This window comes from Pongo abelii, chromosome 15 (assembly GCF_028885655.2).
Source record: "Pongo abelii isolate AG06213 chromosome 15, NHGRI_mPonAbe1-v2.0_pri, whole genome shotgun sequence".
In the NCBI taxonomy this organism is placed as follows: Eukaryota; Metazoa; Chordata; class Mammalia; order Primates; family Hominidae; genus Pongo; species Pongo abelii.
This window is the reverse complement of record NC_072000.2, coordinates 22419923-22436097: the sequence shown is the minus strand read 5'-3', so window position 1 is coordinate 22436097 and position 16175 is coordinate 22419923. Positions and strand designations below refer to the sequence as shown.

At 41.0% G+C, this 16175-nt stretch overlaps 1 long non-coding RNA gene across 1 annotated transcript in view; it reads left to right on the top strand.

Moving 5' to 3' along the window:
• LOC134760012 (uncharacterized) overlaps window positions 1-16175 on the top strand; it is a 78980-nt gene that overhangs the window by 37880 nt on the left and 24925 nt on the right. The window contains exon 5 of the long non-coding RNA XR_010136926.1: window positions 12982-13035. This is a non-coding gene — a long non-coding RNA (uncharacterized LOC134760012). The remainder of the gene's footprint in view (window positions 1-12981; window positions 13036-16175) is intronic.

Here is a 16175-nt window from a genome sequence, read left to right as displayed (position 1 = left end):
TTAAGCCTTGCCAAACAGCAGTTGCTGGGGCTGATGGTGCTGGCCCAGTGTGCACTCAGGAGACAGGTGTTACAGATACATAGGCCCATCCTCACTCTGTTTATGTAGGACAAGGACTTACATTTGAACTTATTCCCTGAGTGCAGTGATTCAAGCATATCTGGAGGCCAAGCATCCACCACAGTGAGGAACATCACTACATGAATGAAGGCCGAGTTACAGCTGATGAGGTCATGGGGCTTTGATTTCTGATCCTGAAGGAATGTGAAAATGTTGAAGAAAACGAAAAAGGTGTTGGCTAAAAGTCCAATGGCAGCTTGGGAAAAAAGGTTTTTTGTTTTTTGTTTTTGAGATGGAGTCTCACTCTGTTGCCCAGGCTGGAGTGCAGTGGTGCAATCTCAGCTCACTGCAAGCTCTGCCTCCGGGGGTCATGCCATTCTCCTGCCTCAGCCTCCCGAGTAGCTGGGACTACAGGCACCTGCCACCACACCCGGCTAAGTTTTTGTATTTTTAGTAGAGACAAGGTTTCACCTTGTTAGCCAGGATAGCCTCAATCTCCTGACCTCGTGATCCGCCCGCCTCGGCCTCCCAAAGTGCTGGGATTACAGGCGTGAGCCACTGCGCCTGGCTGAAAAAAAATGTATTTTTAAGCATAACAGAAGCATTATGCTTAAAATATATTCATCTTAATAACAAAGAAATGTATTTCATGTATCTGGGAAAAAACAACAGATCTCACATTATCAATGTTTGTTCTTTAGTGCTCCAAATAATTACCATGATCATTTTAATTTTACCTACTCCTTGGTTAACTCTGATTATCTCATATACATTCTGGATAATCTAGCCCCATTCACTCATTTCCACATCAAATAATATAAAACATCAACACATCCACAGAGTATACAATTTCTAAACTTTTATTGTACCATCTGGGTTCCAAAATTTTTAATGTGAAAGCTCATTTTTCTATGTAGCTTCTGCCTAATGGATTGTATGTTCTCAGAACTTGACAACAAAACATACCTCCCAATAATCCAGCCTTCAAAATGTGCACAACACAATATCACATTTCCTAATGTGTTTCTATGGGTTCCCTACAGGTGATTTGTAGTGTTCTTCAAATATGTTCCTTAGCAGATTTTAGTTTTCTGAATTGAACTAGAGCAAAAGTATTTTGGAAATCAGAAAAATGTTACTTCTTTCAGAGTTACATAGGAGAAGTGCTCTGTCCTCCAGAGGACATGTCTATGACACAGAGCATGAGATACAGGGAGGAAAACCTAGGTTGCTTATTACTTCCGCTCCCATCAATTTGTCCTGATGCATTTATTGAGAACAGAACGGTATCTCCATTCCAGCCCCTGAGTTTTGTGTCTTGTAGTGAGTCTGTGCCTCTGTCTTGTCATCTTAAAAAATGCTTCACATTTCCCACCCCCTTAGGTTTAACAGGAAGGCTAGAGGGAATGGGAGTTGCATGTTTTTTCTCTCACATGAAGGGCTCAAGTGGTCTGAAGTTGAATATTTCTCTTCTTCCCCCGCTGAAGACTACAGCAGTCTGGTGATGGGTGTTTCCCTTAACTTAGGTCATATAAACTCTAACAAAACCCCAGTAGGTTAGGCTTTGCTCAAATAGTTTTCTGATGGCAGAGCTTGGTAAGAAAAATAGAATGTTCTAGGTGGTTTTTAGAATGGGTACATTTCCTTTCCCTATGCCAGAAACATGAGATTTTTCTACCTCTACTGTGAGAATCTGGTAAAGTTTCTGAAGATAAAACTCAAAAGTGAGAAGGAGGAACTAAGACTGGCCTCCCTGGAGACTTTAACTCACACTTGTCTACTCTCAGGCTTCAGCAATTCCTCAATTACAGTGTAGGTTTCCTACCATAGTAGTAATTGCTACTGAAGTTTTTTCTTACAGGTTTCTCTTCTGGTAAGTCTTGATGATCTTTATTCATATACCTTTCCATACAATTTGGGGGCAGATGTTTAGCTCATGACCTCATTTTTCCTTTTTTAATTCTTTTCTTTTGAGACAGTGTCTCACTCTGTTGCCCAGATTGGAGTGCAGTGGCGTGATCATGGCTCACTGCAACTTCCACCTCCTGGGTTCAAGCAGTTCTCATGCCTCAGCCTCCTGGGTAGCTGGGATTACAGGCGCCCTCCACCATGCTCAGTCTTGAAGTCTTTGCCAGGGCCAATGTACAGCATGGTATTTTCTAGGTTTTCTCCTAGGGTTTTTACACTTTTAGGTTTTATATTTAAGTCTTTAATCCATCTTGAGTTAATTTTGTGTATGGTATAAATGAAGTGGTCCAGCTTCAGTCTTCTGCATATGACTAGCCAGTTATCCCAGAACTATTTATTGAATCAGGAGTCTTTTCCTTCCTCCCTTTTTTTTTTTTTTTTTTTTTTGAGATGGAGTTTTACTCTTATTGCCCAGGCTGGAGTGCAATGGTACCATCTCAGCTCACTGCAACCTCTGCCTCCCAGGTTCAAGTGATTCTTCTGCCTCAGCCTCCAGAGTAGCTGAGATTACAGGCGCCCTCCACCACGCCCAGCTAATTTCTGTTATTTTAGTATAGATGGGGTTTTACCATATTGGCCAGGCTAGTCTCAAACTCCTGACCTCAGGTGATGCGCCTGCCTTGGCCTCCCAAAGTGCTGGGATTACAGGCATGAGCCACCATGCCTGGTGGGGAATCCTTTCCTTATTGTTTGTTATTGTTGGCTTTGTGAAAAATCAGATGGTTTTAGAGGTGTGGCTTTATTTCTGTGTTCTCTAGCCTTTTCCATTGGTGTATGTGTCTATTTTTGTACCAGTACCCGTGCTCTTTTAGGTATTGTAGTCTTTTAGTGTAGTTTGAAGTTGGGTAGTATGATGACTCCAGCTTGGTTCCTTTGCATAGAATAGCTTTGAGTATTCAGGCTCTTTTTTTGTTTCAAATAAGTTTTTTCATTTTTAAAAAATTCTGTCAAAAAGTGTTGTTGGCAGTTTGATAAGAATAACATTGAATTCAAAAGTAAATTTCTTTTGGTAGTGTATGGCCATTTTAGCAATATTGATTCTTCATATCCATGAGCATGGAATGTTTTTCTGTTTGTTTTTGTCATCTCTAATTTTTTTTTTTAACAATGGTTCGTAATTCCCATTGTAGAGATCATTTGCCTTCCTGGTTACGTGTGTTTCTAGGTATTTTATTATTTTGTGGCTATTGTTAATAGAATTTTATTTTCAATTGGATGTTATTGGTGTATAGAAATGTTACTGATTTTCATACATTTATTTTGTATGCTGAAACTGTACTGAAGTTCTTTATCAGATCTAGGAGCCTTTGGGCAGAGACTGTGGGCTTTTCTAAGTATAGAATTTTATCATTTGTGAAATGAAATCATTTGACTTCCACTCTTCCTATTCAGATGCCTTTTATTTCTTTCCCCTGCCTGATTGCTTTGTCTGGGACTTCCAGTGTTTTATTTAATAGGAATAGTGAGAGTGGGTATTCTTGTTTTGTTCTGGTTCTCAAAAGGAATGTTTGAAGCTTTTGCCCTTTCAGTATGATGCTGACTGTGGGTTTGTTATAGATGGCTGTTACTGTCTTGAGGTACGTACCTTTGATGCCTAGTTTTTGAGGGAGTTTAACCATGCATCCCAGGAATAAAGCCTACCTGATCATGGTGGATTAGCTTTTCTGATGTGACGCTGGATTCAGTTTGGTAGATATATTTATACTTACATAAATATATATATATTTAAATTTATATATTTATATATAATTTATATATATTATACATATATAATTTATATAAATATATATATATATATTTTTTTGAGACGGAGTTTCACTCTTGTTTCCCAGGCTGGCATGCAATGGCGTGATCTCAGCTCACTGTAACCTCTGCCTACCATGTTCAAGGGATTCTCCTATCTCAGCCTCCCGAGTAGCTGGGACTACAGCCCTGTGCCACCAAGCCCAGGTAATTTTTTGTATTTGAGTTTCACCATGTTAGCTGGGCTGGGCTCGAACTCCTGACCTCAGGTGATCTGCCTGCCTCTGCCTCCCAAAGTGCTGGGATTATAGGTGTGAGCCACTGCGCCCAGCCCAATTTGCTTTTTTTTTTTTCCCCATGTCTGCTAGGTTTTGGTGTCAGAATGATGCTGGCCTCATAGAATGAGTTAGGAAGAAGTTTCTCCTCCTCGTTTTTTTGGAATAGTTTCAGTAAAACTGGTACCAGCTCTTCTTTATATGAGTGCTAGAATTTGGCTGTGAATCCATCTGTTGCAGAGTTTTTACTGGTAAGCTTTTTATTATTGATTCAATTTCAGAAGTCAGTACTGGTCTGTTCAGGATTTTAATTTCTTCCTGATTCAGTCTTGGGAGTTTATATGTTTCCAGGTATTTATCCATTTCTTCTGTGTTTTCTAGTTTGTGTGCATAAAGGTGTTCATAATAGTCTCTAATGGTTTTGTGTATTTCTGTGGCATCAGTGACAATATTTACTTTGTCACTTTTTATCATGTTTAGGTAGATCATCTTTTTTTTCTTTAGCAGTCTATCAATCTTATTTATTCTTTCAGAAATAAGTTTCACTGGATTTTTATATAGTTTTTTTTTTAATCTCCATTTCATTCAATTCAGCTTTGATATTTCTTGTCTTCTAGCTTTGGGGTTGATTTGCTGTTACATTTCTGTTTCCTCTAGATATCCCCTGGCACAGTGGCTCATGCCTGTAATCCCAGCACTTTGAGAGGCCGAGGCAGATGGATCACCTGAGGTCAGGAGTTTGAGACGAGCCTGACCAATATGGTGAAACCCCATCTCTACTAAAAATAAAATAATTATCTGGGCATGGTGGCACACGCCTGTAGTCTCAGCTAGGCTGAGACAGGAGAGTTACTTGAACCCGGGAGATGGAGGTTGCAGTGAGCTGAGATTACTCCACTGCACTCCGGCCTGTGTGACAGGGCAAGACTCTGTCTCAAAAATAAATAAAATAAAAAGATACAATGTTAAGTTCTTAATTTGATATCTTTCTGACTTTTTAATGTGGGTGTTTAGTGCTACAAACTTTCCCTTTAACACTTTTTTTAACAGTTTCTCAGTGATATAGGTATGTTACATCTTTGTTTCTATTAGTTTCACATAATTTATTGATTCCAGCCTTAATTTTATTCTTTACCCAAAAGCCATCCAGCAGCTGCTTATTTAATATTTTATTAAATTGTATGGTTTTGAGAGATCTTCTTGGTAATGAAATCTATTTTTATTGCACTGTGGTCCAATAGATAGTGTGGTTGGTACAATTTTGATTCTTCAGGATATGTTGCGAGTCGCCTTATGGCCAGGTGTGTGGTGGTCAGCTGTAGAGTATGTGTCGTGTGCAGGTGAGAAGAATGCCTACTCTGGTTTTGCTGGCTGGAGTGTTCTGTAGGTGACTGTAAGGTCCAATGGCTGGAGCGTTCTGTAGATGACTGTTAGGTCCAATGGCTGGAGCGTTCTGTAGGTGACTGTTAGGTCCAATGGCTGGAGCGTTCTGTAGGTGACTGTTAGGTCCAATGGCTGGAGCGTTCTGTAGGTGACTGTTAGGTCCAATGGCTGGAGCGTTCTGTAGGTGACTGTTAGGTCCAATGGCTGGAGCGTTCTGTAGGTGACTGTTAGGTCCAATGGCTGGAGCGTTCTGTAGGTGACTGTTAGGTCCAATGGCTGGAGCGTTCTGTAGGTGACTGTTAGGTCCAATGGCTGGAGCGTTCTGTAGGTGACTGTTAGGTCCAATGGCTGGAGCGTTCTGTAGGTGACTGTTAGGTCCAATGGCTGGAGTGTTCTGTAGGTGACTGTTATGTCCATTTGGCTAAGTGTCAAGTTTAGGTCCTAAATATCTTTGTAAGTATGCTGCCTGGGTGATCTGTGCAGTACTTTCAGTGGGGTTTTAAAGTCTCCCAGTATTATTGTGTGGTTATCTAAGTCTCTTCATAAGTCTCTAGGAACTTGATTTATGAATCTGGGTGCTCCAGTGTTGGGTGCATATAATTAACACTTAGGATAGTTAAGTCTTCTTACTGAATTGAACCTGTTATCATGAAATGCCCTTCTTTGTCTTTTTTGATCATTGTTAAAGTCTGTTTTGTCTGAAAAAAAGAATAGTAACTTCTGCTCTTTTTTGTTTTCTATTTGCTTGGTAGATCTTTTTCCATCTGTTTTCTTTGAGCCTGTGGATGTCCTTGCATGTGAGATGGGTCTCTTGAAGACAGCATACCACTGGGTCTTGGTTCTTTATTTAACTTGTCACTCTGTGCCTTTTCAGTGGGGTATTTAGCACATTCTTTATCAAGGTTAATATTCATATGTGCAGATTTGATCCTGACATTGTGTTGTTACCTGTTTGTTATGTAAACTTGTGAAGGGGTGGCCTGCCCCTCCACACCTGTGGGTATTTCTAGTCAGGTGGGACGAGAGACTGAGAAAAGAAATAAGACACAGAGACAAAGTATAAAGAAACAATAGTGGGCCCAGGGGACTGGCACTCAGCATACCAAGGACCTGCAATGGCACCGGTCTCTGAGTTCCCTCAGTTTTTATTGATTATTATTTTCATTATTTCAGCAAAAAGGAATGTAGTAGGAGGGCAGGGTAATAATAAGGAGAACGTCAGCAAAAAACATGTGAGCAAAAGAATCTATGTCATAATTAAGTTCAAGGGAAGGTACTATGCCTGGATGTGCACGTAGGCCAGATTTACGTTTCTCTCCACCCAAACATCTCAGCAGAGTGAAGAATAACAAGGCAGCATTGCTGCAAACATTTCTCACCTCCCGCCATAGGGTGGTTTTTCTCCTATCTCAGAATTGAACAAATGTACAATCGGGTTTTATACCGAGACATTTAGTTCCCAGGGTCAGGCAGGAGACAGTGGCCTTCCTCTATCTCAACTGCAAGAGGCTTTCCTCTTTTACTAATCCACCTCAGCACAGACCCTTTACGGGTGTTGGGCTGAGGGATGGTCAGGTCTTTCTCATCCCACGAGGCCATATTTCAGACTATCACATGGGGAGAAACCTTGGACAATACCCAGCTTTCAAGGGCAGAGGTCCCTGTGGCTTTCTCCAGTGCATTGTGCCCCTGGTTTATTGAGACTAGAGAATGGCAATGACTTTTACCAAGTATACTGCTTGAAAACATTTTGTTAACAAGGCATGTCCTGCGCAGTCCTAGATCCCTTAAACCTTGATTTCATACAACACATGTTTTTGTGAGCTCCAGGTTGGGTCAAAGTGGTTGGGTCAAAGTGGCTGGGGCAAAGCTACAAATTAACAACATCTCAGAAAAGCAATTATTTTAAAGTACAGGTCTTTTTCAAAATGGAGTCTCTTATGTCTTCCCTTTCTACATAGACACAGTAACAGTCTGATCTCTCTTTCTTTTCCCTACAAACTTGATTGTGTATTTATGTTATAGTGTAAATAGCCCATGTACTTCAGTGTGTTTTTTGTGGTGGCCAGTAATAGTCTCTCTTTTCCATGTTTAACATACCCTTAAGAATCTCTTTCAAGGCAGGTTTGGTGGTAATGAATTCCCTTAGCATTTGCTCGTCTGAAAGGATATCTTTTATTTTTTGTTTATGAAGCTTAGTTTGGCATGATTAGATTTTTAAAGTACAGGTCTTTTTCAAAATGGAGTCTCTTATGTCTTCCCTTTCTACATAGACACAGTAACAGTCTGATCTCTCTTTCTTTTCCCTACAAACTTGATTGTGTATTTATGTTATAGTGTAAATAGCCCATGTACTTCAGTGTGTTTTTTGTGGTGGCCAGTAATAGTCTCTCTTTTCCATGTTTAACATACCCTTAAGAATCTCTTTCAAGGCAGGTTTGGTGGTAATGAATTCCCTTAGCATTTGCTTGTCTGAAAGGATATCTTTTATCTTTTGTTTATGAAGCTTAGTTTGGCATGATTAGATTCTTGGTTAGAGTTTGTTTTCTTTGAGAATGCTGAATATAGGCCCCCCAATTGCTTTTGTCTTGTACGGTTTCTGCTGTAAGGTCTGCGGAGAGCCTAATGGAGTTCCCTTTATAAGTGACCTGCCCCTTGTCTCTAGCTGCCTTTAATATTTTTTCTTTCACACAGACCTTGGAGAATCTGATGACTACATGTCTTTGGGATGGTTTTCTTGTGTACTATCTCCCAGGGGTCCCCTGAATTTTCTGAATTTGAATTTTAACCTCTCTGGGAAAGTTAAGAAATTCTCCTGGACGGTATCCTAAAAAATGTTTTCCAAGTTACTTGTTCTGTCTTCCTTTGTTTTAGAGATGCCAATGAGTTGTAGATTTGGTGTCTTCACATAATCCCATATTTATCAAAGGTTTTGTTCATGAAAAACAATCTTTTTCAGTTATTTTTGTCTGACTGAATCAATTCAAAGTACTGGTCTTTGAGCTCTAAGATTCTTCCCTCAGCTTGGTCTCGTCTGGTGTTAATATTTCTGATTGTATTACAAAATTCTTTTTGTGAGTTTTTCAGCTTTATCAGATCAGTGTTATTCCTTTTTAAGAAGGCTATGTCATCTCTCACCTCTTGAATAGTTTCACTGAATTTTTTAGATTCCTTGAGATGGGTTTCAACTTTCTCCTGAATCTTGAAGATCTTCATTGGCATCCAGGTTCTGAATTCTCTGTCATTTCAGCGATTTTATGCTGGTCCTCCACTTGAGTACTAGCCATAGGTCTTGGCTTGGCACTCCCATCCCATAGCCCTGTGCATTGTAGCTCTGGGGTGAACTCAGGCTTTTCATTTTCTCCCCAGCTTGGGAGCAGCAGGGTTGGGGACCTTGGCAATGGCAGTGGCAGAAAGCCTTTCACTTGTCTCTTGGGGTACCACCTCAGAGACGTGCAGAGCTGCTGCCAATCAGAATGATCAGTCAGGAATGGAGCAGCTGCATTGTGGGCCCAAGCTGGGACCCCTGAGTGGTAAAGAGCAGGAGATTTGGGGCCAACAGGGAGGAGAGACTGGGCTTCCCTCCATATGGTGGCTGTGGCCTGCTGGAGGTGTGAGCAAAGCACTCAGGCAGTTTGTTTCTTCCCCAGCCTGATGGCAGCAAGGGCAGTATCACTGCAGCAGTAATGGCAGAAGGGCTGTCAGTTGCTTCTGGGAACTCCACCCCGGAGAGACACAGAGCCACTGCCAATGAGAATGTTCAGCCAAGGCTGAGGTGGCCGAACTGTGGGCTTAAACCTGGGGCTCTGTCTGGTGAAGAGCAGGGAGCCAGAAGCTCACAGAGAAGAGAAACTGGACTTCTCGCCATCTGGTGGCTGCGGCAGGCTGGAGGTGCTGGCAAAGCAATCAGGGTCTTTATTCTTTCTCCAGACCAAGGGCAGCAATGTTGGTACTGCTGCAGTGGCAATGGCAGAGAGCCTGTGGTTTACCCCTGAAAGCTTCATCTCAGAGAGATGCAGAGATGCCACTGACTGAAGTAATCTGTCAGGATGTTGGGGCAGGATGGCTGTGCTGGGGGCCCAGGTCAGGAGACCTTACCCAGTGAGGCATAGTAGGGAAGGGGACCCACATGGAAACAGTTTGCCCACTTTCTGTAGGGCAGCTGTGGTGTGCTAAGAAGCCTATGATAGTTCTTGGGGTCTTCAGTACCTCCCCAGCCTAAGAGAGGTAGAGGTGCAGGGGCCATGGCAATTACAGAAACAGCAGGCCTGACAGTTACCTCTGGGAGGTCTGTTTGCAGCGTTGCAATTAGCCTGAGTGCTCAGGCAGAGGGTAAGTGGCTTCAGTAGGACCCAGGCCAGTGGGCGTTACCAGGTGAGGTGTAGTGGAGGTGAGGCCTCTGCAGGAGGTAGAGTAGAGACAGGAGGTGAGTCTGTCTGCTCCTCAGCACTGTAGATATGGCCCCTCTCCTGGGGGCATGTGAGAGAGTCTGGCCTCTTCTGGTGGCAGAGCTATAGCAGCTGGCACTGTGGTGCTCAGCGGTCCAAGGCCCTTAGGGTTCCATGTGGGTCTAACTGGATGCTCTCTCCAGACTCCATGCAGCTCTCTGTGTCAGTTGGGGAGCCCTGCAGGGAGGGTGTTGGGGGATTTTCTGTGCCTAGGATTTCAAAAGTCGGTGGCAGAAGGGTGAGTCACCAGTGGCTCTTGCTTACTCACTATTTTCCTGCCATGGGGAACCCCCCTGGACTCCACACCAAGTCTGGGTGGGTGGCTTTTCTGTCTCACTCTTTGTTCTCTGTGGGTCACATTTCTTCCTTGATGAATTCCCCATTTTAAAACAACTTTACATACATTTATAGAGTATAAGTGCAATTTTGTTACATGTATAGATTGCATAGTGCTATCAAGGTCCATCTATAGTGTTAACAGAATTTTCTTTAAAAAAAAACTTACAGAGATGAGGTCTTGCTATTTTTCCCAGGCTGGTCTGGAACTCCTGGGCTCAAGTGATCTGCCTGCCTCAGCCTCCCAAAGTGCTGAGATTACAGGGGTAAGTCACTGAACCTGGCTAGAATTGGTTTTTCTTTATACAGCTGAATAATATTCCATGTATGTGTGTATATCACATTTTGCTTCTCCATTTACCTATTGATGGGCATTAGGGTTGGTTGTACCTTTTGGCCATCATGAATAATGTTGCTATGAACATGAATGTACAAATACCTGTTTGAGTCCTTGCTCTCAGTTCTTTTGGGTATATACCGAAAGGGAGTTGTTGGATTATGTGATAATTCTTTGCTTAATATTTTAAGGAGCTGCCAAACCATTTTCCACAGGGGCTGCACCAGTTTACATTCCAAAAAGCAGTGCATAAAGGGTCCAGTTTTTTGATATCCTTGCTGACATATAATACTTTCTGTTTATGTATTATTTAAAGTGTTTGAAATTCATTTGAGGGTCTTTGTTGTTACCAAAATATTACAAAAAGTTTTTCAAATGGAGCAATATGCTGTAATATAAATCATCTTACTTGTTTCTTGATGCCTGTGATCTATTTTCTCAATAAGAAGAGAAACTTTTGTCCACCCAGCCTCAGTCCACTGCACTCAGTCCCTTCGCTGTGTCAGGATGTGTAGGGGAGAGAGGGAGCTTGGCAGCTCTGTCCTGCACTGGTCTGTGGTAGTCCATCACTGGGTTGTAAAGCACCTCTCTTCCTCCTCCTCCTTGGGAGAAATTTTACTGATTCTGAGTGCCATCTGCATTTATTTTGGGTGTGATATTAACCCAATTTTATTGAAATGACACTAGATGGAAGGTTGGGGGATAGATTCTCTATCTGATGAGAGTTCCGGGCAAATCACATACTTAGTTTTTGAGTCGTGTTTTTTCTCTTAGGCAGGAAAACAGTAAATTAGGCAGCCAGTGGGAGATCCCCAGAGCTCTGAATATGGGTTTGGAACACCAGATTTCTACTACTCACTTTCGAGACCATCTCCTAACTAACACAGTGAAACCCCGTCTCTACTAAAAATACAAAAAAAATTAGCCGGGTGTGGTGGCGGATGCTTGTAGTCCCAGCTACTTGGGAGGCTGAGGCAGGAGAATGGCGTGAACCCGGGAGGTGGAGCTTGCACCGAGCCGAGATCACACCACTGCACTCCAGTCTGGGCGACAGAGTGAGACTGTGTCTCAGGAAAAAAAAAAAAAAAGTATCAGGCTTAGGTATTTTATTCTTTTTTTACCTTTTTTTTTTTTTTTTTTTTTTTTGAGAAAGGGTCTTACTCTGTTGTCCAGATTGGAATGCAGTGGTGTAATCATGGCTCACTGCAGCCTGGACATCCTGGGTTAAAGTGGTCTTCCCACCGCAGCCTCGGAGTAGCTGGGACTGTAGGCATGTGCTACCACATCTGGCTACTTTGTTTTGCTTTTTAGTGGAGATGAGGTCTTGATATATTGCCCAGGCTGGTCTCTAACTCAAGCTCAATCAATTCTGCCTCTGTCGTTCAAAGTCCTGAGATTACAGGCATGAGCCACTGTTCCTGGCCTAGCTAATTTTTAAGCTTTTTTGTAGAGACAGGGTTTCTTTATGTTGCCAAGGTTTGTCTCAAACTCCTGCGCTCAAGCAATTGTCCTGTCTTGGCTTCCCAAAGTGTTAGGATTATAGGTATGAGCCACCATGCATGGCTTTAGGTATTTTCTGACATATTAAATGTAAATGTTTTAAGCAGGAGGAGCTATGCATTTTCCTCCTAAGTGGTTGAAAAGTATTAGGTAATGCTTAACCTCACAGAGCTCTGTGTGACATAGTTTGTGGATGCTTTTTATTTTTCATTTATTTGAGACGGGATCTGACTCTTTTAGAATGGAGGGCAGTGGCATGGTCATAGCTCAGTGCAGCCTTGACCTCTTGGGTTCAAGTGACCTTCCTGCTTCAGCCTCCCAAAGTGCTCAGATTATAGGCTCGAGCAACTGTGCTTGGCCATCTTTTTTGTTTTCTTATTAGGGCATTTAAAAAAATGTTTTAACAACTTTATAAAATTATCTCCTTAAAGAAATTTTAGAATGGTTGGTGATTATATATTGTTATTTTATGGATGACTTGTTTCTGCCTTGTGATCATAAAACCAGCCAAAATTTGTGACTGTTAATGTTAAATAAAAATTTAGAGATGAAATGCTGTTCTGTTGATAATAAAATAATTTTTTAAAATATTGATCTTTGCAAAGAGTACCATCAGGCCACGTAAGACCCATTGACTTCTTTAGAATTTCTTTACAGTTCCCTCATCTTTGGCATAGTCATTTCACTGTCCTCAGCCTTTATGTCTTCCTCCCCAGTATTAATAAAACCATTTCTCCTCCTATTCCTAGTTGTGTATTCCACAGTATAATTAAAGGTGTAGAAACTGCTGAGTTCTTCACTGGCTTGTCAGAGTGCTAAGCGGATCCAGGCTGACTTTATCCCTTCCTTGGCTGGTAGACTTCTTTTATCTAATCTATGGATGGTACATAAATCTTGCTTACTCTTTCATAAACATTGCCTTTGTTGACAGGATTGTTTTAGAGTGTGGATACTGAAGCAAGAATGTACCCTCATTTACCACAAGGTAAGTAAATAATAGTTCTTTACAGGAGAGTAGCCACAGCACATGTCATGTAAGTGCAATGGAAGGAAATTACCGAGGCCCATCATTCTTCACGCTGAGGCAGCTGTCGGCCCACCTCCAGCTCAGAAGTTCTCTACCATGGATTTATTATAGCTCAAAAGATTTATGATCACCTCACTAGCTGCTAAATTAGTTACTGAAGGTAACATTTTAAAGCAATATCATGCAGAAATAATCTCCATTTGAGAAATTAGAGGGCATTTATTGTACAAATCAAAAACAAATAGTGGAAAGCTTATAGTTTTCAACAAATGATACTGAGAAAATAGGCTATTTGGTAAAAAGTAAAAATTTTGGTAAAAACAAGCTTCAACATATAGTCTTCATCATGTGATGAGTTAAATTCTAGATGAACAAAAATAGTTATACTGAGACAAATTTTAAAACCAAAACAAAATATACGTAATTATTATATAATTATTTAATTCCATAAGTGGCTTTTCTATGCCTAAAATAAGTGATGTACTTTTATGGGTCAGTTGGAGATACGCTAACACATTTGATAAATAGACAAAGGATATGGTAATGTGCAGAAAATTATGCTACAATACTCTTTAATTTTAACACCAATCAGTGGAGTATGTTTATGATACTAAGATACCCTTTTTCAAGGTTTCTGGAAAAGTCACATGGTAACATTTGCTAGGATATTATGAACTTTATTAGAAAGCAAATTTTAGTAGAGTTTGAGTATTTGGAGTATTGACTCTCAATGGTTGTTTTTCTTGACTCTCATCTTTTTTGAGAAAGTCATTGAAGATGTACATAAATATTTTCTTCCAAGGTTATTACAGTAGTGTTATTTTTAGGAGGGAAAATTGGAATCACTGGCCTTGGAAATGATGTTAGCACTAAATGAATTATGGTGTATCCATAAAATGGAATACTATCTACTCTATAACGTTTTTAAATAATTTGACTCTCATAGAAATATACTCAGTGAAATTCAGTAAGTAATCACCGAAATGTGATTCTGGCTATGTGTAGATGGGGGAATACTTCTGGAGGAGGGGATTATGTACTGAATGCTGTAGTGTGGGTTTCAGTCCCTTCTTTCAATATTGATGACACTGATTTCCCCAGCTGCTGTGAGTGTTTGAGTCACCTTGTCCACCTTTTCCCTGGGGAGGGCCACACTGGCTTCTGAGCTCTTGGTGTAGCTGCATCCCTGTTCAGCACTTTGCCTGTTCAGCCATGCCTGTCTCCCACCTCCTGGGTGCTGTTATTGACAGTGCTCCCCAGCAAGCCTGTGTGTGAAATCTCAGTCTCTTTCTTGGAGAATCTGGCCTATAATAGATTACAAGGGATTTCTGCATTTTTTCTTATAAATTTTGTTTTGTCTTTTGCTTAAAATCAGGCAAAAATCTATTTAGAAAGAGTAGTAACTTTAAAAAATGGTGTTAGATTTTTTTTTTTTTTTTTTGAGACAGAGTCTTGTGCTGTTGCCCAGTCTGGAGTGCATTGCCACGACCTTGACTCACTGCAACCCTGCCTCCCAGGTTCAAGCGATTCTTCTGCCTCAGCCTCCCAAGTAGCTGGGATTACAGGTGCGAGCCACCACACCCAGCCTTTTATTTATGTATGTGTTATCATTATTATTATTATTTTTTGCATTTTTAGTAGAGACGGGGTTTCACTATACTGGCCACTATACTGGCCAGCCTGGTCTCAAACTCCTGACTTCGCGATCCACCTGCCTCCGCCTCCGCCTCCCAAAGTGCTGGAACTACAGGCCTGAGGCACTGTGCTCAGCCTTGTGTTAGATTTTTTAATTCATCTAGCAGAAATAGTGCTTTTAAATGTCTGCCTTTAACATAATATTTGCTGTTTTTATTATAGTTTAAAGAACTGGCCAAGTTTAAGGCCAAAGTGGCTTGTATCAGAGTATAAAGCAGATCTCTTTGCCTTCAGAACTGAAGGACAGATGACACAATTTTTTCAATACCAGGAAGGATTTTCAAACAGATTTTGTAAAATAAATATTGTAACCATTGTATTGTTATCATTTTTATTTCATTTTTTTAAACCTAAATATTTATAGATAACACTAGTCATATTTTCTTATAAAGCAGAATGAGTTAGAGTCTCATTCTGTTGTCTAGGCTGGAGTGCAGTGGTGAGGTCTCGGCTCACTGCAACCTTTGCTTCCTGAGTTCAAGCAAATCCCCTGCCTCAGCCTCCTGAGTAGCTGGGATTACAGGCACGTGGTACCACACCCAGCTATTTTGCGTGTGTGTGTATTTTTAGTAAAGATGGGGTTTCACCATGTTGGTCAAGCTAGTACTGAACTCCTGACTTCAAATGATCCACTCACCTCGGCCTTTCAAAGTGCTGGGATTACAGGTGTGAGCCACTGTGCATGGCCTAAACTATGAATGATTTTCTGAAATGTTTATGAAGACATTTCAAAATGCTCAAAAGGAATCACCAAAGTCGTAATATGTCAGGGTAGGTACTGAAGAGTTAAGAACAATGGCAAGTGTTGATTGTATGGAGCTCCTTATTTGGCTTCACTGTGGATTAATGAGACGCATTCGAGAGAAGGTAATGAAGGGAGAGAAATTTTGAATAGATTAAAAGTTCTTACTCAGATAAGGAGTTCTAGATAAAGACGGTGAAATGAAAACAAGAAATTCACTGTGCAGAGGAGTTTGTTTAAGCATGATGTAGGATTAAACAGTTCTCCTCAACTCGCTCAGTGGAATCACCTTATCTGAATCTTCAGTGGGTTTTGTAATCCTCGTTTAGAGCAGTGAGCTTATTTGACATTGGAATACAGTATTAAAATTTACTGTAGGGTGTTAATACTTACGACCTTTCACAGTATGACAATTTCCATATCTGTGTGTAACCTAACACTATCAATAGGTTTCATGTTGACTGAGTGAAACACTGAAAGGGAACAAAAAAAGGCAGGGCGTCTACAGGCACAGAATACATACAGGCATAACTCATTTTTTTGAGCCCTGCAGATACTGCAGTTTTTACAAATTGAAGATTTGTGGCAATCTTGGGTCAAGCAAGTCTGTTGTGCCATTTTCCAACAGCACGTGCTCTCTTTGGTTCTCTGTGTCACATTT